Here is a 25021-nt window from a genome sequence, read left to right on the forward strand (position 1 = left end):
GAGGACGCAGAGATTGGGGTCAGGCAATTCCATCTCTTCCGCTGGCGCACCTCCATCCTGTGTTCATCCATGAGATCTACCAGAGCTCCTGGTCCCTGCACGCGATGTAAAGTCACGATGAGCTGGCTGTGGGGGGCCTCTGCTCCAGAGGTTGATGGAAAACAGCCAAGTGCCCCTCTTGTTACTGAAGAGTAACCAGTTACTGAAGTTACTACCAGTTGCTGAAGACCCGGGAACCAGGTGAGTCTAACCACATTTTATCCGGGTGTTTTAGACCTTCCCAGAACCAAGGAATCTTGATAAAGTCCCTTAACACAATCCATTCCCCCTTTAGGATGACATCCCAGAGAATTGCATTCCCGTCCCCCCACCGAAAAAACAAAACATAAGTAAGCGGCAGAGTGTTGGGCGTGTCGCAGCCCTGGGTACGCTGGCTGCCTGGGTATGCTGGCTGCACCTTGCTGCTCTCCTCCCTCGTAGAGTCGAGATGCTAGGTGCGGAGCACTAGGCATCCAGCAGGTGCTCAGGTAACGTTAGCAGTCGGGATGAGGGCCCTCAGGTGAAAGGCTGGTTGCACCACCCGTCCTGGATATCACCGTTGTGAGGCTGCGCGACCCAGGGCAGGTCTCCCCGTCCCCTCACAAAGGTGAGACTAGAGGGGGACCTGCAGCCCTGCCTGTACCGGAGCATCCCCTGGGCTAGGGAGGAGCTGAGCCTCTGCCTGGGAAGATGGCCCAGAGCCCTGAGCATCACTGAACGTCAGCGTCAGGTGTGCGGGGGAGGAGGGGTCGGTGCCAAGCGGGGCAGTTAGGGCTTTGAAAACCATTGTCTCAGGCACGTCCGAGGCAACCCTCGTGCGCGAGGAGGAGGAATCAGAGGACGCTGGAAGGTTCCCCGAGGAGGCGGGCGTGAGGCAGGAGAGGGGGCTGGGGATGGCCCTTGCTCAGGCAAGAATGACCCCAGGCACGGGAGCAGGGGTAGGGGGTCTGATCTTGGAGGAAGATGGCACAGGTGTGGCCCTTACCTCCGCACCCGACAAAGACAGAAGGCCGACGTGGTCTCTGTTCTGAGCTGAACTGCTTCCTCCCAGAACACGTGTTGAAGTCCTGACCCCCGCTACATGGGAATGTGGCCTTATTGGAAACCGGGTCTTTGCAGATATAATCAGGTTGAGATAAAGTCGTTAGGGTGGATCTTAATCCAATAGGCCTGGTGTCCTTATACGAAGAGGAAACACAAAGGGGAGAGGCCATGTGAAGACGGGGGCAGAGACTCGGGGGGAGGCAGCCACAAGCCAAGGACACCTGAACCCCCAGAAACTGGAAGAGGCAGGAAGGACCTCCCTAGAGCTCCCAGGAGGGAGCACGGCCCTGCCCACACATGGACTTCGGACTTTAGATCTCCGAACTGTGAGAGAATCCATTGCTGTTGTTTTAACGCCCCGCCTCCCACTGCCAGTTCAGGTCGTTATGGCCGCCCCAGGGCACTGATCCAAGGCCAGGGTGGGGATGGCCGATAGGTGGATGTGCAACACTGCCCGTGAACCTGAGAGCCATCCCAACCTGTTCTGTCTTGCTGTCTCAGACTACAAAGGTGGGAAAATAAATTTTTACGTGCCCCCCTTCCCTTGCATCCAGGACTCATTGTATGATCCCGTTCTGGCCAACAAGACCCAAGTACATCTGCCGACAAGTTTCTAGAACACTTCTTTAATAGAAGCAGTGTGCCAGGCATCCCTCTTTACCCTCCCCGTCGGGGCTTCCTTGAGCACAGCATGGCCGCGGTGTAGGGGGGCACGGCACCGGGGGCCATGCGGCCAGTGATGCTGGGACATCACCCAGGTGCTCAACTCAGCTTCTCCCACGAGAAAAATAAAACCACATTTGTTCAGGTTGCTCGGGCTTTCTGCTACCTGCTGCTGAACGCATGCCTTCCTCGATACCGTGGTCTGCCCCTGGGAGCCTTCCCAAACCCGTCTTCCCTCTGCTGGATCAGAGGGGTAAGGGCAGGCGCTCCGGACATCAGACGAGCAAACTCTAACCGCGGCTCCCTCACCCCCAGCTTGCAGTTCACCCCCTCCTCCCAGCGCCTCAGCCCCCTCGACATGGAAATAAAGATATCGACTTGGGAAGATGGCTAGATAATTAGTTAAGATAATGCAAGTGCTTGGCGGATGCTCGAGAAGTAGCGGCTGCCACCATTTCCAGGAGCATTTTCAGCCCCAGGTTCTGATGTGCGTAGGGGCTCCACAAAAGCCCCAGCACTGGAAATGCTGTAGACAGGGCTAGGGCGAGGACTGGCCCATCTCACTGGGACTTTGAACAAGCACGTGACACCATATGGATCCCCTCACCTTAGTGCGTGTGCATGCTCACCTCACAGACACCCGCGTCGGAGAACAAGAATGGCCCTGTATCGTCATGGTCATTGCCACCGAAGGCGTGGGTTCTGTGCACAGAACACGGCGGGGGAAGTCGCCTGCCAGAAGACAGACAGCAAGTGACAGAGCTAGGCCTCAAGGCCGGCAGCTCCTGGTGCCTCCGGCCAAGCTAAGGGTTTTGGCACCGAGAGCAGGAAGGGCAGGAGTGCCAGGGGACAAAGCACTTTCATGCCTCATTTAACCTTGTGACATGCTTTGAAATCAATAGATCATTATCTTCACCTGGTAAAGGAGGCGATTAGGCCCGGGAGAAGGAGAACAGATACTGGCGGAGCTCAGCCGAGAACAAAAGATTCCTGACCCCAAATCCTACTGCACTGTGCCCTCCAGAAAGGCTGAAGATCAAGCCCGGGTCAGGGTGACACCTCTGTGGGCGAGGAGGGTCGCTGGGGCTCAGGTGACCCTGGTGTCAAGGAGCTAACACCTGTCGAGACCTACTGGAGGCTGGGTGCTTTGCATCATAATCTCGCTGGCTCTCTTTGGACTCAGAGAGGCTCAGACAGGCCGCTTGCCCATGAGACCCCATATCCTCCCCGCTGTGTGACGCTAATCACCATGGGGGTTTCCTGACCAAGTAGGGACCTTTGCCCGGCCTTTGAACCAGAGCCGGTCTCATGCGTATGTATGATGTATGTTTATATATTAACATGTATTTGGCTTCTGCTTAAGATTTTGTTTGAAGAGGATGTCCTGTGGCTAATGTTTTTAACCGTTGGTCCACATATCACACGTGCGATTCTTGGTGATGAGACTTATTTTCTTTCCTGCAGGGACAGTATCCCTCAAGAACTTCTGGACAGAGCATTCAGAACCATTCCTGGCTACAATATACAGCAAGGCCGTGCTGGCGTGTCCCAGGTGAAGGTTAGTACTATCAAAACACATGTGCTGGTGGCTGAATTAAATTCTGAGTTCCCTGAGAGCAGGGACCAGGTCTGATACTTTTTTGTCGCTTTGGGTTTCCAGCTCTAGACAGTTGCCTTGTACATAGTAGGCGTTTATTAAATGTTTGAGATGGTCATTCTGAATTCCCAAATAAGTTTCTGTGATGCTTCTCCCAAACAGAAACATTTTCTTCTGTAAAGATCTGGGTACTGTGCTAATTTCTCCAATTAGTGGGATAGCTTGTCTATCAATTATGATCTCTTGTGTATAATTATGGTTCTACCCAAGTGCTTGCAAAGTGGAATGTTTTCAAAAATATTGTTGATATTTCCTTATAACATAGCATCAATCCCAGGATGGGAAAGACTTGAGCTGAAAGAGAATTTAGCAGTCAGGCAGGTTAACTTCTTAACTAGCAGATGAAGAAAAGAGGTAAAGGGCTACCAGGGATCACCCAGCCAACCCACTTATCACCCGCGTTGGGGAGTGATTGCTGGTGCAGAAAGTAATTGATGTGATTTACAACCTTTTCAGATTTTTGATCAACTACATGTTTTTTTAAAAAGTAATTTTATTTATTTATGTATTTGGCTGCATTGGGTCTTCACTGCTGCACGTGGGCTTTCTGTAGTTGCGGCGAGCAGGAGCTACTACTCTTCATTGTGGTGTGTGGGCTTCTCATTGTGGTGGCTTCTCTTGCTGTGGAGCACGGGCTCTAGGCCTGTGGGCTTCAGTAGTTGTGACACATGGGCTCAGTAGTTGTGGCTCGCAGGCTGTAGAGCGCAGGCTCAGTAGCTGTGGCGCACGGGCTTAGTTGCTCCGTGGCATGTGGGATCTTCCCGGACCAGGGCTCAAACCCATGCCCGCTGCATTGGCAGGTGGATTCTTAACCGCTGCACCACCAGGGAAGTCCGGATCAACTACACGTTTGACCAAATTTCTCTGTTTTTCATATGTGTTAACATTTTGCAATAACATGTGCTAGTCACTATCGCTCCATGCTTCTGACATCAGATTTGACTTTATCCATGTACCCTGCTAACTAGCAGCTCCCAAGAGCAGCTCTGCTTGCTCACGGTGACTCGTACATGTGAGGTAATCGACTGAATGATTGATGAAACTTGGATTGAAATGTTGCATATGACTTTCTCATTAAGTCTGATGGCCCACTCAGCAGGCTTGCTAGACCATCCTGTCTAATTGCTGCTGGGTTTTAGTGAGAAATATCTTTGGTTGCAATGGACAGTGATGTTAAACATTTAGGGTTTGTTCTTCTCACACGACAAGAAATCCAGAGATGGGTAGTGTTGGTGGTGCTGCTCCAGCAATGATGCTCAGTGACATCAGGGACAGCATCCGTGATTCTTTTTGGCCTTTCCTCATGGTATCAATATGGCTGCCACAGCTCCAGGCATCACATCCTACACTTAATACAGGAAAATCGGAGGAAGGAAAGAAATCAGCAGTGTACAATTCAACAGTTTTTAGTTAAAAATTAAAAAAGAGTACAACCATGCACAACCATCACTACAATTTTAGAACATTTTAACCACCCCAAAAGAAACCCTGTACCTATTACTATCACTCCTCAGTTATCCACAACAACCCCAGCCCTGGCAACCACTGATCTATTCTCCACCTCTATGGATTTGCCTCTTCTGGACATTTCATATAGATGCAATTGTACGATATTTGGTCTTTTGCCACTGACTGCTTTAAGTTAGCATGATGTTTACAAGGTTCATCCATGTTGTAGCATGTCTCAGTTTTCCCCATCTTTTTGAGGTATAACTGACAAATAAAATTAAATACATTTAAGGTGTACCCCCTGATGATTTGATGTACACATACACTGTGAAGTGATTACCGCAATCAAGCTAATTAACATTTCCATCACCTCACATAGTTACCTTCTCTTTTTTATTAATTGAAGTATAATTGACCTACAACACTACGTTGGTTCCACATGCACAACATAGTGACTCAGTGTTTCTATACATAACAAAATGGTCCCCACTATAAGTCTAGTTACCATCTGTCACCATACAAAGTTACTACAATATTATTGTCTGTATTCCCCATGCTGTACAATTCCATCCCCATGACTCATTTATTTTGTAATTGGATGTTTGTACCTGTTAATCTCCCTCACCTATTTCACTCATTCCTCCCACCCCCATCCCCTCTGGCCACCGTGTATAAGTCTGTTTCTGTTTTGTTATGTTTGTTCATTTGTTTTTTAGATTCCACATATAAGTGAAATCATGACATTTGTCTTTCTCTGCCTGACTTATTTCACTCAGCATAATACCCTCCAGGTCCATCCATGTTGTCACAAATGGCAGATTTCATTCTTTATTATGGCTGAGTAATAGTCCTTGACTATGCATACCACATTTTCTTTATCCATTTATCCAGCAATGAACAGTTGGGTTGCTTCACTATCTTGGCTATTGTAAATAATGCTGCAGTGAACATAGAGGTGCATATATCTTTTCGAATTAATGTTTTTGTGTTCTTCAGAAAAATACTCAGAAGTGGAATTGCTGGATCATATGGTAGTTCTATTTTTAATTTTTAAAGGAAGCTCCATGTTGTTTTCACAGTGGCTGCACCAATTTACGTTCCCACCAACAGTGTACGAGGGTTCCTTTTTCTCCACATCCTTGCCAGTACTTCTTATTTGTTGTCTTTTTGATAATAGCCATTCTGACAGGTGTGAGGTGATATCTCATTGTGGTTTTGATTTGCATTTCCCTGATGATTAGTGACGCTGAGCATCTTTTCATGTAATGTTGGCCATCTGTATGTGTGCCTGGAAAAATGTCTATTCAGATCCTCTGCCCATTTTTCAAGCGGGTTATTTTTCTTTATGTTGAGTTGTATGAGTGCTTTGTATATTTGGATATTAACCTCTTATCAGAAACCTCATTTGCAAATATCTTTCTCCCATTCAGTAGGCTGCCTTTTCGTTTTGTCGATAATTTCCTTTGCTGTACAAAAGATTTTTAGTTTGATATCGTACCATTTGTTTATTTTTGCCTTTGTCCCTTGCCTGAAGAGACAGATACAAAAAAAAAAAAAAAAAGAAAATACTGCTAAAACCACTGTCAAAGAATGTACTGCCTATGTTTTCTTCAAGGATTTTTATGGTTTCAGGTCTTACATGTAAGTCTTTAATCCATTTTCAGTTTATTTTTATATATGGTTAAGAAAGTCCAGTTTGATTCTTTCACATGTAGCTGTCCAGTTTTCCCAACACCATTTATTGAAGAACCTGTCTTTCCTCCATTGTATATTCTTGCCTCCTTTGTCATAGGTTAATTGACCATATGTGTGTGGGTTTATTTCTGGGCTCTTTATTCTGTTGCATTATGTGTCTGGTTTTGTGCCAGTACCATACTGTTTTGATCACTTTAGCTTTGTAGTATAGTCTAAAGTCAGGAAGTACGATGCTTCCAGCTTTGTTCTTCTTTCTCAAGATTGTTTTGCCTATTTGGGGTCTTTTGTGTTTACATACAAATTTCAGAATTACTTTTTCTAGTTCTGTGAAAAATGCCATTGGTATTTTGATAGAGATTGCATTGAATCTGTAGACTGCCTCAGGGAGTATAGTATGGTCATTTCAGCAACATTAATTCTTCCTATCCATGAGTACTGTAAATCTTTCCATTTGTTTGTATTGTCTTCAATTTCTTTCGTCAGTGTCTTATAGTTACCTTTTTTGGTCTGTGATAAGAACACTTAAAAGTCTACTCTCAGCAAATTTCAGGGGCACTATACAGTATTAACTCTAGTTACCATGCTGTATATTAGATACCCAGAACTTGTTCATCTTGTAACTGAATGTTTGTACCCTTTGATCAACATTGATTGCTGTTTGTGATGCCATTTTATTCAGCATTGTTGGGGCCATGGTTACCTGATGCAGTAGGCAAACCTCATTGTTTACCCCTGGGGTAGTAGGAGAACATTCATTAAGCAGACACTGGAGCATAGCACAGAGGTCCAAGGCACTGTCTCTCTTAGGGAGTTTACATCTCTAGCCAGGGAGCATAATGTACACACATGAATGAAGAAAGCCCTCGGAATCATGGAGGTTTGCTGTGCTTGCTTCTTATATTATCACCTCACAAGGCAATGAAGGCTGCTGGCTGCCAGGGATTATAGTGGGCACTTTATATATTTAACTCTCAGCACGGCCCTGCAATAGAATAGATGCTCTTGACTACATGTACCGGAAAATCCAACTCAAAGGGGCTTAAACAAAAAAGAAATTCATTGTCAAAAAGTCCTGAGGTGTGAAGATTCTAGAGTTGGTGAATGTATTGGCTCAAGGGCACCGTTGAAGACCCAAGCTTCTTCTGCCCTCCTCAGTGTGTCAGCCTTGACCTTAGTTTGGCTCTCCTCATGCTCACAAGTGGCTGCAGCTATTCCAGGCATCACATCTGGCATCCGGAAGAAGAAGAAAGATTCTCTTTCTTTGTGTAACAATTTTAAGGGCAAAAAAATAAAAACAAACAAAACAAAAATCTTTTACTGAAGCCCCTTAACTTAGGTTGTATTATATGCCCATGCTTAAATTAATCACAGACAAGAGGAAGAGAGTCGTCATGGTGGCCCTTGACCAATCAGGATATGCCTTCTGGGGCTAGAGCCAGCCTCTCCTGAAGCCCATGGATGTGCAGAGAGTGTGGAAGCCAGAACAATGTCAGGGCTCTGCTTGCAAATGAGGACACTGGGGCTCACAGAGGTTATATAACTTGCAGGAGGTCACATCTGGTATACTGTATGCCAGATTTCTAACGCAGATCTGTCTGACCCCAAATCTCTCTCCACCAGACTACACTGGTGCTTTACACGAGGTGGCAAGGTTGGATAGGGAAGGGCTTATATCATTACAGGGCTGTTATTACCTTTTTTACAGTCATAATCACGGTGACCATCGTACTCCATTAGAGCCAGCTTATGAGTGTGTGGGTGTTCCATAATCATTATTGTTGTAGCTGGGCAGATACAGTCCAGCCCCAGATAATCCCATAGCTCCTTCCAACATTGTGTGAAGGTCAAGTCTGCCAGCTTGATCACCTCCACTTCTCTGGAGATGGACTCTGCAGCCTCTCGCGCTTTCTTCCTCCTTGTCCACCCCTCAGCTAGTTCTCCGAATGAGCGCCGTGCTAGGACTGGGAAGGGAGTTGTTGTGTCTGCCTGCATCACTCATTAGCATCCCTGGGCAGTTTGACGAGGGAGGAGGTTCGAGTGGCTGTGCGTCATGAGGCTGGGGCATCCCTGGATTTGCTGTCTAACCCGTCTGTGGTCCACTGCCACGGCTAAGGGGGAGTCGGTGCCTCGGCAACAGGCTCCTCGGCCTCACCTCTCACTCGACACTCGCATGGCGCTGCACATCACTAGCATGGAAACGGGCTGTGCCCTGCCTTGGTCCTGACCTGATCGGGGCTAAAACCTTCTTCCTGCCGTCCGGGTTCATGAACAGTTAGCGACATCAGAAGCGGGACAGCTGGGAAAGCCCAGAGCTTTGGAAACTTGGGTTCTGTCTTTCCTACCTTGGCTTTGGACGTGCCACTTATTCCCTCGGTATACCCCAGTTTTCTTATCTGTGTAACGGGGCGCCAGCCCCTACATAGCAGGGCTGCTATGTAGCTCAGGGACCAAGGATACTGAAACTTGACAAATGGCTGGCACCCAGGAGCAGCGGCCATGAGTGCCATTATCACTGGACTCGGGCTAGTAAAACTTGGGATGAAGTCAGGGCTCCTACATGAAACTGCTAAGTTTTATAAACGATGGGCCAACTTCTTACCACCCTTGGATGTGGCCGAGTTGGATTCACATGAAGTGAATTGATCCGGTAGTCACCTGACATCTTGGCATACTCTGAAGTGAGAGTTTAAATTTTCCTGTGAAGGCAGACTTCAAAGTCTCCTGAGCTTCCTCACTTGGTCCAGGGAACTCTGAAAGAAACATTCCATGGATTTATGTTTCCCTCGGGGTGAGTGTACCAGCTCGCTCTGGCTGTTTGGTACCTTAACATGTATTTATTATCTTACAGTTCTGGAGGTCAGAAGTCTGAAATTAGTCTTCTAAAAAATATTTATTATCTTTTTATTTATTTAGGCTGTGCCGTGTCTTAGTTGAGGCATGCACGTGCGATCTAGTTCCCCGACCAGGGATCGAACCTGGGCCCCTGCATTGGGAACGTGGAGTCTTACCCACTGGACCAACCACCAGGGAAGTCCCTGAAATTAGTCTTACAAGTTTAAAACATGTGCATTAAAAGTGCAGTGTGCTCGGGACTTCCCTGGCCGTCCAGTGGTTAAGACTTCGCCTTCCAGTGTAGGGGGTGAGGGTTCGATTCCTGATCAGGGAGCTAAGATACCACGTGCCTTGCCACCAAAACACGAAAACATAAAACAGAAGCAACATTGTAACAAATTCAATAAGGACTTTAAAAACGGTCCACCTCAAAAAAAAAAAAAAAAAAAAATGCAGTGTGCTCAGTGCTGCAGGCAGTGACCTCACTCCTGGGGTGACAGCGTCTGCTGAGCACCAGGAAGAGATCCTAGGTCATTTCTGAAGACTACGAGATCTGGCTCTGGATTGACATTGGCCCTGTGTATCCACGAGAGTCCAGACAGGGAAAGAGACCACCCCAGCTCTTTAGGCAGGAGGATTCAACACAGGGCACTGGTGGAACAGGTGTGGAAGGCTGGAGAGGCAGAGAGGTAACAGGGTAGCAGCAGAGGGCAGCGCCAGCTCGGCCCCCGGAGGGGTGATGCTGCACGTGGACACTCCTCACCCGTCTCCCACCGCGAATCCTTTGGGAGGAGTGAGAATTGCCCTGCAAAGTCCCGTTGGCTGGTTTGCTAGCTCTTAGCCTACTGCCGCATACAGTTGTGACATGCTGGCTTCCCAAAGTGGATTTGCAGGTTCTAGACCCACCTCGTCTGGTTCTAACTAAATTAAACACGTGCCTTAGAAAGATTCCTGCAAAGCAACTGAGGACTGAAGCAAATACTATGAAACTCGAACACAAGTAGGAGCCAGAAAGCAGCAGAGGCAACCGTCCTATTCCTGCCCAAGCTCTTTATCGGACCTGTCCCATGGGGAAAACAAAGACTGTCGTCCAATCTGACCTCAAAGACAGCCCCAGATTCCAGATGATCAAGAAGTCTATTTGAAACACGTATTCAAAAAGCCATGATCACTGGCAGAAATCCTCACCCAGAGGCATCTTTCTGCCTTGAGTCAGTGATGACAGAAGCTGACAACTAGCAGGACATTAAAAAACATCATTTCATCTTTTACTCAGCCCTTAAAAATTTCCCTGTTGAGGGAATTCCCTGGTGGTCCACTGGTTGGGACTCGCCAGGGCTCACTCCCTGGTCAATCCCACAAGCCACGTGGTACCTGCCCCCCCCGCAAATTTCTGTGTTGATATGGTTCTTATGATTTTTGCATAAAATATGAGAACAGAGGCACATGCGTATAATTCATAAATTTTAAAGCCCACGTATATTGTGCTGGCAAGTTTTTGCCCTGAAGAATTCATGTCTATTAGCTGTCAAAACAAAAACGGAAACCAAAACCCCATTTCAAACAGCGACTGATTGTAGGAAACATTTTAGCTTTATGCACTACGGAATCGAGAACTCTGTAACGGGGATGGCTACAGGCAAGTGGTGAGGGCCTAGATGTTTTTTTTTTTTATTGGTGGGAGAGCCTGATGTACAGAGAAGGCATTTGCTAGAAGATTTTGTCTGTTTGTTTGTTTCTTTACTGATTTATTAGAACTGGGCTAAGGAGCCCTTTCCCCCCTCCCTGTTCTTACTTCTCAGCAGAGAGAGGGTTGGGTGGTGGGGAGACTAGAGCATCTGATAGCCAGAAATGGGAGGACGGCTCTGGCTCCCCTACATGGGTGCCAGTCCTAAGTGCACAGGACCTTACAGAGAAAACACAGTTGTGGATCTTTCTCCCCTTCAAGGCTTCAAGGGGCAGGAAGTGGAGACCAGTGCCCCTCCCCTGCTTCACCCAGAGCCCATGCCTGGCTTGGAGATGGAGTGTGGAGACATAAGCATTTGGATGGTTGGTAGGGATTCTTATCCGAGGCTTTCAAGGAGAACTTGACCTCCCTGAAATTATACACAACATTTGCATGTAAATGCCTGTACCTGCTTTGTACAGCAAAGGGTCCGTAACTTTCACCATATTCGCAGATAAGCCTGAGACCCACGGGAAGTTGACAAGAGTTGGGAAAACATCAGTCTGAGCTCAGGCTGGGTTCTGGCCGCGGGACCATCACATCACCTCTCTGAGCCTCTGCTTTCCTCATCTGGACGATGGGACGATCCTGCCCGCACCCCCCCACCCCCAGTTGTTGCCATGGACGTGCAGAGCAGTGATGCCCAGTACCAGCAACACCAGCCTTTACTGACCCTGTCCTGCTCCTCAGGGCTGCGCCGGCCTCCCTGGGGTCCCGGCTACCAGGTTCCCCAGCAGCCGTTTTGTTTGTTTGGAACAAGTTCCTGGGGTCTCCTGGAGAAAAGATTCTCAGCCAAGTTCCAGAAAACAAACACGCTCCTCCCCGCTTGGAGGTCTCCCAGCTGCTCCCTTGGCCCCCCAGCTGAGAAAAAGTGGTGTTAGGAATGTTTATCTCTTGAGGTAGCCGAAGAGCACCTTTTAGCAAAACAAGCAGAAACCACAGGAGGGGTGCAGGAGAGCGTGCCAAAGCATCGTAGCGTGGCACTCTGGGAATATCCGTTTCCTTTGTTCTGCCTCGGCCAACAACAGCCTCCAAGGGAGGCTGTCCGTGGGGCTGGAGACATTGGCTTTCTTGGCCCGATCATGGTCGTTTCATGTCACAAAACACACTGATGTCTCAGACCAAAGAGACTGGTCCTCAGCTCCAGCTTTCAGCCTTTAGGCCATGTGAGGGGCCCCATCTGTGGTCGATGTCTCGGCATCCCTTCCTGTCCTTAGGTGCCCTCTTGCGTGAAGAAGCAGGGCTCTTGGCAAGGTTCTTGCTGATCACATAATGGTTAAGGGCCTCAGTTCTAGAATCACATCGACCAGGGTTTGAATCCTGGCTCCACCACTGAAGAGCTGTGTGGCCTTGGGAAAATCACTCCATCCTTCTGGGCCTCAGTTTTCTAATCTGCAAAATGGCAATAACAAGCATTCTCGCCACAATGGGCGGTTCCGAGACCTGAACGTGGTCATCGTGATAAAGCGTTCAGTATAGGTAAGTGCAGATATGTGGAAAGGAGGTCACAAGGGCAGCTAGCGTTACTTCCGTTGTCTGATTATAAAATCGGAAAGTGGCAAAACACAACAAGTTTCAAAGAAGAAAACCCAAAGCACTCGTGACCCCACGCTCTGGAAGCAGACACTGCTGGCCTGTGGTTAGGTTGCCGTTCAGTCTATTTTCTTTCTTTCTTTCTTTTTTTTTTTCCATTGAAATATAGTTGATTTCCAGTCAATTTTCTATGCATGTGTATTTCATAGACTCAGCTCACTGTGGAATGAATACAGCTTACATACGTATATACATGCTAACTTTTCTTAATTCCAGGCATGATGTTTCTTAGCCCACTTTTTTTAAACTTAAAACTATATCGAGAACATTTTCTCCAAATCATTACATTTTACCATATTGCATATTTTCCCACACTTTGATGTTTCTGAAATAAAGATGTGTTTTAGAATCAATGTCAAAAGAAACATGCCAGCTATTTCTTCTCTTTCTCTTTTTCCCCTGAAAAGGGGGTTATGAAATGGGTGTTACACGTAAGGAATGATGGTATCTCAGACTCAAAATAACGGCGCTTTCAGAAAAACACTTCGTAAAAACCATATAGTATTCTTAGGTGCCTTTGCCATAATTAACGTAACCCACTTCTAATTTTGGACATTTCAGCTCCTTCCGTTTTTTTGTTTTGTTTTTTCTTTAACTATCATCAACAATGCTGCCAAAGAAAACGTATGGCAGGAAGTACAGTCTGGTGGGTTGCTGACCCAGTGGGAGGGAGGTGGGTGGAGAGGTCAAGGGTACAGCCAGCCTGTGGTGACCTTGTAGGGAGGAAGGTGGGAGATAAGTACCGGCCCCCTTCCCCTTCCGTCCTTCCTCCAATCTCATGCCAGGGCTCCCTGCTGGCGAGGAAGGGGGGGTGGGCACGGCTCTTCAGGTCAGCCCCCCGGGCACCGTGGGGAGGCGCCCCAGATGTGCAGATGTGATGCCCAGCGCACATCTGCCCTGGTGAATTGAGGCACCGGCTTTAGGCTGGGAGCTTATCACACGGGCTTTCCCTTCCCGTGGAACAGAAGGCGCAAACCGAGCGCGGCCCCCACCGGCGCCAGGCACAGACTGGGGAGCCCACATGCTCCGAGGCAAGAGCGGAGATGCTTTCTCCTTTTCTGGAGTTCTGGCTCATGCCTGCGTCTCGGGTAGGATGCTATTCTTAAGCGCCTGGCTCTATGCGTTTGTACATGGGAAGGGAGGAGAGGGGATTGACACGGTGCAGGGGTGGGCAAGGGGGCGCTGCCGGCGTGCTGTGCTAACAATGGGGCCGGGGTTGGCAGGCTGTCACACCCACTGCCGACATTAATCACATCCTGCCTTGCCTTCCCCAGCAGCTCTGACACAGGAGGCCACACCCTGCTTCTGGAAAGCTCCACGCAGACTCTAAGGGTGCTTCTTGGCCACGCTTCCCCTGTTGGGTTCCTCCCCCCGACACACACAGATCCTGCTGCTGGCTCTGGAGGCTGGGTGGGCCCTGGGCCACCACGAGAAGCTGATAAAGCACTTTGTACGGCAGGCTCTTTGACGGGGGGATGCCTGTGCCCTTTGGAATGTCGGCGGTTGTGTGGGGCAGGCTCACAGGCAGGGTGTGAGGCCCAGCCCGGTGTCTTGCAGCCAGGGTTTTGGGGTTGCAAGCAACAGAAGTAGTTGGGGGAGGGGGTTACTGCAAGGAGGTGAGCTAGTTTACAGAACAGAGAGGCAAGATGGACAGCAGATTACAGGACAGAGAGGAGAGGCTGGGCACCAGGGGTGTGGGAGAGGCACGGTTAACAAACAGCCTGGGGGCAGGGGTTGCTCAATTTGCTCCATTTTACACTCGGGAAGTCAGAGGGGAGGGGACTTGCCCAGGGTCACGTGGCTCGTTGGAGGCACAGCCAGCCCAGAGCTCAGACCCCTGACATGGTGCAGTGGGACCAGCGCAGGTCCCCAAAGAAATCCAAAGCCAGCAGGTCCTTCGGCAAAGGGAGTGCTTATTTCAGGGCTGCCTCCCCTCCTGGATCCTGACCCCTGGGCGTTGCTTATTTGGGAATGGCAGGCAGGCTGTGCCCCAGGCAGAGGGAGGGGGGCTCAGGCAGGACGGGGGTGTGACTCATTTCTGCCTACCCAGCCAAGCCCCAAATGGGGAGGCTGGCCAGCAGGAGCCAGTGCGCAGCCACTCACCAGCTGCCGGGCTCCTGCTCAGCGTGGCCTCGGTCTGCAGAGGCCACAGAAGCACGGCCTTGGCAAGCTTCCAGGCCCTGCCTCTCTGACCACCAGCAAGCCCACCCCGTCGGTGTCCACTGCCATGACCGGTCTCCCCCTTCGGGCTCCGGACACACCAGACATCTCACCCATCCCTACCCCCTCCCCACCCATTATCACCTCACCTGGAAGGCCACTGCCGCCCCCCCCCCCCCCCCGTGTTCCTCCCAGCCCACTAACTGGGCCTGTGAAAGAATTCGGGCTGTGCAGTCAGAAAACCACGCTGCCTTCACAACTTCCCGGTGTGGATCTTGAGCAAGTTGCCTAGCTTGTCTCCACATCAGTTTCCTCCTTTGTAACGAACGTGAAGATAAGACCTCCCCAGCGAGGCTGCCGTAAAGATGAGGGGTAGAGTGTGCAAATGCCGAAGTCTCGGGCACAATAGATCCTAGAGGTGACGGCTGCCATTCTCGTTCCAAGGCCCGGCATCTCCCTCTGGGCCCCAGGCTGGAGGAATGTTCCAGGCCACAGGGTCGCTCTCCCGTGTGCTGCCTCTCACCTTGATCTGGGTCGTTTTTGTAGCACTTCCCAAATGCTACCCTGTACTGTCCTCGTGGCAGAAGGGAACATTCTGGCTGCTTAAAACCAAGCCACACAAAAAACTCACTGTCATCAGTTCTTGCCTTCAAAAGTGGCAAATCATACTGGGGATGCTGGCCTCGGGATTCTGGTTAGCCAAGAACGGAGGAAAACATGTCATTTCAGAGCACCAGCTAGTGCTTCGTGCTGCTAACCGCTGGAGTCCTGGCTTCCCCGAGCATCTTAGTGACCTTGTATGTTACTCAGGACTCTTTTCGCTGCAAATGACAGATATTCAACCCAAATCTCGAAAGTAGAAATAATATTTATTGGTTCACTAAGTGGAAAACAGAATCTATAGTTGTGCCTAGCTTCGGGTACAGCTGCATCCAGGGGCTCAGATGGTGTCTTTCCTTCTCTTTGTTCTGCTTTCTTCTCTGTGTTGGCCTCGTTTTGTAGATACCCTCATTTGTTTGACGAAGGGTGATGGTAGCTCTGGGTTTCTGTGTCAGGTTGTATATTCCAAATTTGGCCATATCTACATATGTCCCATCCCACATGCTCTTCTAAAATGTAATGTCGACATACTCCCATCAAAAGGGAGGGTTTGGGCTTCCCTGGTGGCGCAGTGGTTAAGAATCCACCTGCCAATGCAGGGGACACGGGTTCGAATCCTGGTCCAGGAAGATCCCACATGCCGCGGAGCAACTAAGCCCATGCACGACAACTACTAAGCCTGCGTTCTAGAGCCCGCGAGCCACAACTACTGAGCCTGCGCTCTAGAGGCCGTGCTCCGCAACAAGAGAAGCCACTGCAATGACAAGCCCGTGCACCACAACAAGGAGTAGCCCCCACTCACCACAACTAGAGAAAGCCCGCGCGGAGCAACGAAGACCCAACGCAGCCAAAAATAAATAAATAAAATAAATAAATTTTTATTAAAAGATAGGGAGGGTTTATGTTCTTTCCTCTTGACCTTGAATGCCCTTTGTAACCACCTCAACAACTAGAAAATTGTAGAAATGATGTTAGGTAACTTCCAAGACTAGGTCTTAAAAAGGCATACAGCTGCTGCCTGGCCTGTTCTCTTTCTGGACGCTTGGAAGCCAGCAACCATGCTATAAGGAAGCCCAAGCTGGTCTGTGCAGAGAGATGGCCCACATGGAGAGGAACAGAGGCCCTTTGCTGACAGCCAGCATCAACCTCCAGCTGTGGAGTCTTCCAGCTGAGGCCCCAGACAGTGTAGAGCAGAAAGGTTATCCACACCGTGCCCTTGTCTTGGCCCGGTCCACAGACTCTGTAAGCATAGTCTATGTCTGATTTCTGTCCCTAGGCTTTGGGGTAATTTGTTATACAGCCTTAGCAACTGCAATAGATTTTGTGATCACTACAGCTGCAAATGTTTGTTGTGGAGATAGATCTTCATTCTCCCAGCATCCACATCATCAGTTCTTAGTAAAGGTGCAGATCAGTTCGGCATGGGTGAGTCTCATCTCTAAACCACTTCTTGTAGCCAAAGAGGTGGAAAATTCTGTCTGGTTAGGCTGGACCGTGAGTCGTGGTCTGGCCTGGTGAAGAGTGGGGACAGAGATAGGCAAACCTGGTCAGGACCCCAGCAAGGAAAATGGGGATGGAGCTGTTCGATGAAAGAGGAACTGTACTAGCCTGTAAAGGCAGGTCCAGGCTGACCTGTGAATTGCTCTACCCATGAAGAAAATGTTTGATTTGTTAAGGCAGAGGTGACGGGGAGTTGGGAACAGGAACCCAGAAAAATAACGTTCATGTTGTTTTTCCTGCCATGCATGGGTAGGATTTGGAGAAGACAGGAGAATGTCAAGATATGCAGGCAACTAATGCCTGAGTTACCCTTGTCTGTGTGAGGAACTAATATTCTTTGCCCAGCATTGCATTGGGTGTTTTATATGCATTCTCACTGAATGAGCCTGTACTCTTGGAGGGGAGGAACTGAGCCTACAGGGCAGTATCTGGCATGTAATAGTGTGTTTTAATTAGGATTACATCTTGGCTACTGTAACAAAGGGCAAAACAACAGTGGTTTAAATAAAATAGGAGTTTCTTTTTCTCTGTCACAGTTGCCCAAGATTAAGCAAATAAGGCCCATGTGGCAATTCTAGCTGCTCTTATAAATATAAGATCTGGCTGCTCCAGCTCCTGCCAGCACATGTACATTCCAGCCAGGGCAACAAGGGAAGAGAAGACGCAGGGTGCCGCTTCCTCCTTGTAAGGACTGGCCCAGAAGTGTTAGCCCTCTCTTCTGCTTACATCCCATTGGCCAGAACTTAGTCACATGGCCATATCTAGCTGCAAGGGTTGCTGGGAAATGTAGTTTCTAGCCAGCAACCATGTGCCCACTGAAACTCAAGGGTTGTATTGCTGAAGAAAGAAAGGGGAGAATGGGTATTGGGTGATAACCAGCAGTGTTGGCCTAAAACACTCGAAGCAGTATTCCTAATGAGAGAAGGCAGTGTGTACACTGATTAAGAGCTCAGGCCCCAAGCAAGCTTTCAGAGGATTTTATCTCAGTTCTACCCTTTCATAGCGATGTGATGTTAGCCTCAATTTTCTTACCCGTAAAATAGGGGTGATGATAAAACTATATTTCATTGATTCTAAGAGTCACACGTTGGGATGTGTTTACAAGTAATGACAGTTTTTTTTCATTCTTTTTTTTTTTTTTTTTTTTTGGCTGCACTGCACAGCTTGCAGGATCTTAGTTCCCTGACCAGGGATGGAACCCGTGCCCCCTGCAGTGGAAGTGTGGAGTCCTAACCACTGGACTGCCAGGGACTTCCCTTTTTTTTTCATTCTTAATAGTGTATAACATAATGGTCTATCTTACAACTAGTAGTGTCTAATATTCAATGAAATATAATTGTTTTGAGGATAAAATATGGAATATACATATTCTATTTATTAATAGAATTATCAATAGAATATATAGAATGTTTACACTGATGTTTTCCACTTGAATAGTTCCAGGATCATAGTAAGAACTCAATAAATGCCAGGATCTTCAGAGGGTAGAAGGAAGTGGCTCAGTCCACTGGGGCTAAAATGATACCCAGGGCTCAGAGAGTATAAGCCACCCAGCTGTCTTCCAGACAGGAGACAGGCAAGTCCTTCATCCCACACACCACTGATTATAAAATCAATTTTGCAACTGATGGCTGCATGGTGGGGATGGGGGTTATGTGGGAAGGGATGGGGACCAGCTCACTTACTGTCTTAGCTCAAGATGCTATAACAAAACACCATGAACTAGGGGGCGATGGGGCTTGCAGATAGCAGAAATGTATTTCTCACAGCTCTGGAGGCTGGAGTCCGAGATCAGGGTGCAGCATGGTCGGCTTCTGGTGAGAGCCCTCTTCTGGGTCGTGGGCTGCCAACTTCTTATTGTATCCTCACGTGGCAGAGAGCAGAGCCCAGGCAGCCAGCTCCCTAGAACGACCCTGATCCCATTCATTGGGGCTCCACCCCGAGCCCTCCACGAATCCTAATCGCCTCCCAAAGGCTCCACCTCCTAATACCATCATGTTAGGGGTAGAGTTTCAACATACGAATTTTGCGCAGGACACAGACATTCAGTCCCTTACACTTACCTTCTCAGGTTTTCCTTCATAAGCCCTGGGGCTGCCATAACAAACTGCCACAAGCTGGAGGGCTTAAGACAATAGAAACGTATTCTCTCACCATCCCAGAAGCCGGAAGTCTGAAATCAAGGTGTGGGCAGGGGCGTGCTCCCTCGGGAGGCTCCAGAGGCAGGTCCTTCCTGCCTCTTCCCGGGGTACATCACTCCAGCCTCTGCCTCCGTGGTCACCTGGCCTTCCCCTCTGTGTGTCTCTGGGTCCTGTCCTTTCTTTACAAGAACAAGGCCCACCCTAATGCTAGATGACCTCCTCATAACCTCCCCGTATACCTGCGAAGACCCTGTTCTTTACACGTAAGGGCATGTTCTGAGGTTTGGGGGGGATGTGACTCTTTGCGGGGCACTGTTCAATGCAGAACAGCCCTCACTGCAGTCTGTTCCCTCTCGGGCTTTGCGTGATTCTGCTCTTTTTTTTTTTTTTTTTTTTTTTTTGCCGTTTTTCACTCCCTGGCACATCTGCCAGTTCCACGCAGCATCCCTGATTCCGACCGTTTTGAACATTCTGTTCCACGCAGATGGGGAAGGCAGTGCCCCAGCCGTTCCGCTAGCTGCCGTTAAAATATAATAAGTTCAGGAAGATGAGGGAAGGTAAGCCTGGGAGAAATAATTCACAGGAAGGAATGTCACATGGCGTCACCTCACTCAAGCACATCAAAATTTGTTACCGTAGACTTCCTCAGAGCTCCACTGATTTTCTCCCCTTCAGTAAAACGTTCTAGGTAAGCACTGAACTTGTCAAAACACAAAGAGATGGCATAAGGAAGATTTTTTGTTTGGGGTGTCCACTTTTCTCTTTTTTTTTTTTTGAGGTGAAAAGGAAATAAACAAGGCAAGTGTTATGTTACAAGCCAGGTGGTTTTTCTACCAGGGTCAGAAGGCAGCCTCTTAAGAGTCCACAGGCCCAGCTTGTTGAAATCAGCGGCTGGCTGCACTTGGGCCACGGTGGTGCAATGACGCTTTGGGGATTATTTTACAGGCATTGTGCACTTGGTTTCATTAGGATTATGGAAAAGGTTTTCGGAGGTCAGGTTTAATTATTTAAAATCTGGAAGGGATCTGCAGAAATGATGTAGCTCAGTGGTTCCCAGATCTCTATCAGCCCTAATTAATACCTTTTAAAGAAGATAACAAATATTTTGTAACGCTCCTTTTCTTATTCTGAAATGAAATTCGTAGAAATTGTAACCTACCTACATACTAATTGCAATATATATATATATATATAAAAAGTGCCCTAACTGCGACATAAAGGAGAAGTCATTTAAAATAAAACAGTGTGGATTTCAGAAGGTAAATGCTCCGGTCTGAGCATCCTGGATGACACAGTGAAGTGAGGGATGCTTGGCGCACAGAGGGAATCACGGGGACACAGGTGCATCACGTGGACGCTCAGACACCGTGAAGGCATCGCTGCTGGTGATGGGCTTTTCCAAAATGGTGAACAACTTTTGGTCAAGCTCTGAGCAGAGGAGATGACCTTCTGCCCTTGACCACATGATATTATAGTTGTCTTCCGAGAGCTTCCAATGTATATTCCAGCTCTGCTAAAGACACATAAACAGAAAACAGAGCTGGTTCTAGACCCGTAAATTACAAGAGGCCTTTTCATTTACATGAAGGTCTGGTGGGACATCGCAAAGTGGAGGGATTGGAGGAATTCTTCATTTGGGGGGACTGTCCCACTCGTGGAATGCCTGCAAATCTTCAGAACCCCCCCAGGAGGCAGCCCTGCCCCTGCCGAGGACCCCAGATTTTCAGGGCCCCTCCATTTTCAAGGTAAACAGAATGAGGCTGAGAGATGCAAGGGGCTTTTGTGTGTCACACAGCTGTGCAGCCACAGAACCGAGCAGTGAGGTGGGGAGGTCGAGGCACAAGCACAGGGACCCTGTTGCCTTAGCGCAGGGCTGCCTGCCCTCCCAGCCCCAGGTCTTACGGGCTGAGGGAGGGCGGGGACTGGAAGACAGAAGCTTCTAGGCTAAGTAGCCCTACGAGCTGCAGAGTCACCTGACCTTGCATCCTGGAGGGAGGAAAAGGAAGCCTCCAGTGACCTGGACCTCACTTCACAGTGGAGGGTTTAGAGCACGTGCTTTGGGGTCAGACGGACCTGCATCCACGTACTGGCTCTGCTGTCAACTGACTGTGTGCTCTCGGCCAGTTGCTTAATTGCTCTCTGAGCCTCAGTTTCCTCATCTGTAATATAGGTTAATAATATGACCCCGTTATCGGGTGGTTGGGAGTACTTAATAAGAAAGATGCATATAAAATGCTCACTTAGCACAGTACATGGGGACCTGAAAAGTCCTGCTCAACGATGATGAGACGTTTATACGAAGGCCTCAGCCTGGGGGAGAGGAGAGCAAAGCAAATCCCTTTTCAATTAATTCTCCACTTTTGTTGTTGTTGTTATTGTTTTGTTTTACAGTTCAGTGCTTTGTAGGATATCCACAGAGTTAGGCAACCCTCATCACTACCTAGTTCCAGAACATTTTTATCAGCCCCCAAAAGAAGCCCCTACCCGTTAGCTATCACTCCCCATTCCATCCTCCCTTCAGGCCCTGGCAACGCTGTCACTGTAGATTTGCCCATGCTGGACATTCACATAAGTAGAATTATATAACGTGGTCCTCTGTGAGTAACTTCTTGCACTTAGCATGATGTTTTCGAGGCTCATCTATACTGTAGCATGTAGCAGGGCTACATTCCTTTTGATGGAGAAATAATTTTCCACTGTTTGGATGGACCACAGTTTACTTATTCATTTTTCCATTGATGGACAATTTGGTTTTTTCCCACTTTTTGGCGTTATGAGTAATGCTCCACTTTTAGGGCACCAGCCAGCCCCTGGCACATCGTAGGTACAGAATGAGAGCTAATGGAATCTATTCTGCATCTGGGCCTTGTTTTGAATGAAAGGACATGAACAAGACAAGGCTGGATTTGGATTCTGATTCCACATAAGTCACTGTGTGCCTTAGCCTCTCTGAATTTCAGTTTCCTCACTATGGAAGCAGATGGTCGTGAGGAATCAGGATAGTGTTTGTACATCAACCCTCTCTCCATCATCTCAGCCAGCCCTTTTGATGCCTTTATTTTAAATTAATTAATTAACTTAGCTGCGTTGGGTCTTTGTTGTGGTGCACGAGCTTCTCCTTGTGGTGCCTTCTCTTGTTGCAGAGAACAGGCTCTAGGCACGTGGGCTTCAGTAGTTGTGGCATGCGGGCTCAGTAGTTGTGGCGCACAGGCTTAGTTACTCCGCGGCATGTGGGATCTTCCCAGACCAGGGCTCGAACCCGTGTTACCTGCATTGGCAGGTGGATTCTTCACCACTGCGGCACAAAGGAAGTCCCTTGATGCCTTAATTAACAGGATTTAGTGGGTTCAGCTCTGGGCTGCATGGGAGCTGGCTCACAAGAGCCTGCCTTGCAAGTCTCTTCCCAGCTCTGTAGTCAATGATGTCATGTTGATAGCTTGAAATCAACCAAAATGGGAGTATTTACACCCTGGAAATCAAACCTTCAAATCAGGGCTTCCCCCAACCCGAGAGCCTGCTATTAACATTAACAAGCACACCACAGGTTCTAGTACTTTCTGTCAAGCTGGCCTGGGTGGCAACAGGCCAGAGAGATCAGGAGGGGGTCAGATCGGACTATCAGAGCTTAAACCCTAAGGTGCTGGAGCTGACGTGGTTTTCTGCACTCCAGCCCTGCCCACTCCTGCAAGGCTGCCACCCACTACAGAGGTTGAAAACTCCACATCCTCACTGCCCCAGAATTTCCCTGCAGCCCAGCACAGCCGACAGGACCTGGGGGAAGGTCTGTTAGGTGTGTGGGGTGTACTTCTGGGAAAGCGTTCCTCCCCAGTAAGAAGTAATGCAAGACTTAATCCAAAAATGAAGACCTAAATAGACATTTCTCCAGAGAAGATATTACAGATGGCCAACAGGCACGTGAAAAGATGCTCAACATCGCTGATTATTAGAGAAAAACAAAACTGCAATGAGATATCACCTCTCACTGGTCAGAATGGCCATCATCAAAAAGTCTACAAGTAATAAATGCTGGAAATGGTGTGGAGAAAGGAGAACCCTCCTACACTGTTGGTGGGAATGTAAATTGGTGCAGCGACTATGGAGAACAGTATGAAGATTCCTTTAAAAACTAAAAATAGAGCTACCATATGATCCTGCAATTCCACTCCTGGGCATATATCCGGAGAAAACTCTACTTTAGAGAGACACATGCACCCCAGTGTTCATTGCAGCACTATTTACAGTAACCGAGACTTGGAAGCAACCTAAATGGCCATCAACAAATGAATGGATAAAGAAGATGTGGTATAAACACACACACACACACACACACACACACACACACACACACACACACACACACACTGGAATACTACTCAGTCATAAAAAATGAAATCATGCCATTTGCAGCAACATGGATGGACCTAGAGATTATCATACTAAGTACGTCAGACAGAGAAAGACAAATATTATATGCTATCACTTATATGTGGAATCTAAAAATAATACAAATCAACTTATTTACAAAACTGAAGCAGGGGCTTCCCCAGTCGCGCAGTGGTTGAGAATCTGCCTGCTAATGCAGGGGACACGGGTTCGAGCCCTGGTCTGGGAAGATCCCACATGCCGCGGAGCAACTGGGCCTGTGAGCCACAACTACTGAGCCTGCGCATCTGGAGCCTGTGCTCCACAACAAGAGAGGCCGCGATAGTGAGAGGCCCGCGCACCGCGATGAAGAGTGGCCCCCGCTTGCCACAACTGGAGAAAGCCCTCGCACAGAAACGAAGACCCAACACAGCAATAATTAATTAATTAATTAATAAAACTCCTTCCCACAACATCTTCTTCTTTTTTTTTTTTTTTTTTTTTTTTTTTTTTTTTTTGTGGTATGCGGGCCTCTCACTGTTGTGGCCTCTCCCGTTGCGGAGCACAGGCTCCGGACGCGCAGGCTCAGCGGCCATGGCTCACGGGCTTAGTTGCTCCGCGGCACGTGGGATCTTCCCGGACCAGGGCACGAACCCGTGTCTCCTGCATCGGCAGGCGGATTCTCAACCACTGCGCCACCAGGGAAGCCCCGCAACATCTTCTTAAAAAAAAAAAAAAAACGGAAGCAGACTCAAAGACATAGGAAACAAACTTATGGTTGCCAAAGGGGAAAGGAGAAGAGAGGCATGAGTTAGGAGTTTGGGATTAAAAGATACACGCTACTGTATGTATAAAACAGATAAACAATAAGGATTTACTGCCTAGCACAGAGAACTATATTAGTATCTTGTAATAACCTATAATGGAAAAGAATCTGAAGCCGTATACCTGAAACTCACACAGTATTGTAACTCAACTGTAGTTAAATTTTTTTTTTTTAAGTGATGCAAAGTATGAGCTGTCCCTATTCCTGGGAGCGTTCACATCCACACACAGATGCCTGGCACTACAGCAGTGGTCATGTGAAACGCAGGCCAACGTGCTGCGGGTGGGGGGAGCGGGCGTAGTTTGGGTCCCCAGTGACATCATTGTTCCCCTGGACCAGCCCTGGAACTGCCTGCCTTTGCGCTGCTCACGAGCGTTGGTAAAAGTACTTGGCCGTTTAAGCCATTTTTGGTCACATGTTCTGCCACCTGCAGCCCAAACAGTACCGATACAGATGCCAACATAGGAGAAGTCTGGAATTTCAAAGAGATGAGGGCAAATTCAGAGTGATCTGCCTAGGATTTAGAAGGTAGAAACCTCGAGGTAGCCAGGTAAGGATTTTTCCAATTCAAGGAGTGGCATAGAAACAGGAAAATTCTTAGAAAAAAATGTAATTGAGTAAAACTGGCCCCCAAAGAAATAGAAAGTCTGAACAGTTCTATAACCAATAATGAAACTGAACAGTAATTTAAAATCTTCCCACAAAGAAAACACCAGTCCCAGGGAGTTTTACAG

General features: G+C 48.2%; 2 long non-coding RNA genes across 2 annotated transcripts in view; one reads left to right on the forward strand and one right to left on the reverse strand.

Annotated features, from left to right (window-relative positions):
- Positions 1 to 11851, forward strand: LOC136793010 (uncharacterized). The gene is made up of 3 exons (XR_010837695.1): positions 1 to 240; positions 3211 to 3304; positions 11560 to 11851. It is a non-coding gene; the product is annotated as an uncharacterized lncRNA (long non-coding RNA).
- LOC136793011 (uncharacterized) overlaps positions 4553 to 25021 on the reverse strand; it is a 26208-nt gene continuing 5739 nt past the window's right edge. Inside the window, exon 3 of the long non-coding RNA XR_010837696.1 lies at positions 4553 to 4751. This is a non-coding gene — a long non-coding RNA (uncharacterized lncRNA). The remainder of the gene's footprint in view (positions 4752 to 25021) is intronic.

The sequence above is a fragment of the Kogia breviceps genome, chromosome 18, assembly GCF_026419965.1.
Source record: "Kogia breviceps isolate mKogBre1 chromosome 18, mKogBre1 haplotype 1, whole genome shotgun sequence".
NCBI lineage: Eukaryota > Metazoa > Chordata > Mammalia > Artiodactyla > Physeteridae > Kogia > Kogia breviceps.